Here is a 2,458-nt window from a genome sequence, read left to right as displayed (position 1 = left end):
AAGAAAATTTAAACAAGTCCACAAGAGCCAAAGTATGACCTTGAGTATATCCCACCTGAATTTAGAGACCACCTCAAGAATATATTTGACACATTGTACATTAATAACAGAAAACTTGACAAGTTGTGGGATGACATCAAGGACATCATGCATGAAGGAAGCAAAAGACAAAAAATTAAGAAAAGACCAAAATATGTGGCAGAAAAGACTCTGAAAATTGATCTTGAATGTAGAGTAGTTAAAATGAACATAAGAAATGGTGAAGTAACAGATTTGAACAGAAGATTTCAAAGAGTGGTTCAAGAAGACAAAGTAAATATTATAATGAAATGTGTGAAGACTTGGAGTTAGAAAACCAAAAGGGAAGAACATGTTTGGTGTTTTTCAAGCTGAAGGAACTGAAGAAAAAAATTCAAGCCTAGAGTTGCAATATTGAGAGATTCTATGGGCAAAAAAATTGAATGATACAGGAAGCATCAAAAGAAGATGGAAGGAATATACAGAGTCACTGTACCAAAAAGAATCGGTCAACGTTCAACTATTTCAGGAGGTAGTATATGATCAGGAACCAATGGTACTGAAGGAAGAAGTCCAAGCTGCACTGAAGGCATTGGTGAAAAACAAGTGTCCAGGAAATGACAGAATACCAACTGACCTGTTTCAACAAACTGATGCAAAGCTAAAAGAGCCAGGAAAATAGCAAGTCTTTGGACCTGAGGTCTCTGCACTGAGAAGCTCCTCAATCGGGGAAGACTTATGACAAGTACCTTTCTCCAGAGCTAATAGAGAGAGAGAGTCTTACCCTGGAAATGACACCCTGAATTGGGACTTCTAGCCTACTAGACTGTGAAAGAACAAATTTCTCTTTGTTAAAGCCATTCACTTGTGGTATTTCTGTTACAGCAGCACTAGATGAGTAAGACATATATCACCCTTGGTAAAGCAGAGAGTCAGCAAAAAGAGAAAGACCCTGTACGAGATGAATTGACACAGTGGCTGCAACAATGGGCTCCAACATAGCAACGATTGTGAGGATGGCGCAGGACCAGGCAGTGTTTCCTTCTGTTTTACATACGGTTTCTGTGAGTCGTAGCTGGCTGGATGGCATCTAAAAAGAACAACAGTAATGTTAAAAACAGGCAAAATAGTTGCAGGGAGTTGGTAAGAAAGGAGGAGAATAAAGAATAAACAAGGATTTAAAGAAAATAGAGAACACTAAATATGTTGTAGAAATGTGAAAGCTATATAATGAATGTAATAACTGTAAACAGTAAAATCACATAGTAAAAGAGACACTTAGATTGGATTTCAAAAATCAGATATATGCTATTTACAATAAACACATTTAAAAAAACAAAAGTGTAGAAAGGTAGAAAATAAAGGGATGGTAATTATATATCTAGGAGTCTCTGGGTGGCACAAATGGTTAAGTGCTTGACTACTATCTTGAAGGTAGGGATTTGTACCCATCCAGAGGTGACTGGTGATCTGCTTCTGAAAGGTCACAGCCTTGAAAACCCTATGGACTGCAGTTCTACTCTGCAACACGTGGGATTGCCATGGGTCAGAATCAACTGGTACTGGTAATTACATATATTATACATATATATCTATATAAAATACTAACCAAAGGAAATCTGGCATAACAATATTAATATGAGACAAAATATAAGTTAGTGTGAAAAGCATTAATAGGAGAAAAGGGAGGCAATACTTGAGGATAAAAAGAAAAATCAACCAAGGAAACACAACAATCATAAACATCCATGCTTTAAAATTTTCAAGTAAAAATTATTATTTTATTATTTTTTTCTCTCTACATAATTCCCTATAAACTATCAGAGACAAATTACTTGGAATATAGACACTTTGAGCAGAATAAGTTCGATCTATTTATATAGAGAGAATTATATATCCAAAATATAGAAAATACATACTCTTTTCAAGCACACGAGTCATTTACAGACATTGACCACAACTATGCCTATGAGTAATTTTAATTTTGTTAAGTACACATGGAAAGTAGGAGAGAGAGAGAGAGAGAGAGAGAGAGAGAAAATCTTCTGAAGGAGACTTGGTGATGAGATTATAGGTGATATCTTTCATTGTTAGTATATCCACTTATTTCCCAGGTATTCTCTAATGAGAATACATTACTTTTATAATCATATAAAGTAATAAATACTTTTCAAGAATAAATAAAAGCAGCAATCCCACTCCTAGACTATATCCTAGAGAAATAAGAGCCATTACACGAATAGATATATGCACACCTATATTTATGGCAGCATTGTTCACAATAGTACAAAGATGGAAACAAGCTAGATGCCCATCAACAGATGAATGGGTAAACAAACTATGGTACATACACACAGTGGAGTATTATGCAACGATAAAGAACAATGATGAATCTGTGAAGCATCTCATAACATGGATGAAACTGGAGGACATTATGCTG

Source organism: Trichechus manatus, unplaced genomic scaffold, assembly GCF_000243295.1.
Source record: "Trichechus manatus latirostris isolate Lorelei unplaced genomic scaffold, TriManLat1.0 scaffold00051, whole genome shotgun sequence".
Lineage (NCBI taxonomy): Eukaryota > Metazoa > Chordata > Mammalia > Sirenia > Trichechidae > Trichechus > Trichechus manatus.
This window is presented reverse-complemented; position numbering follows the sequence as displayed.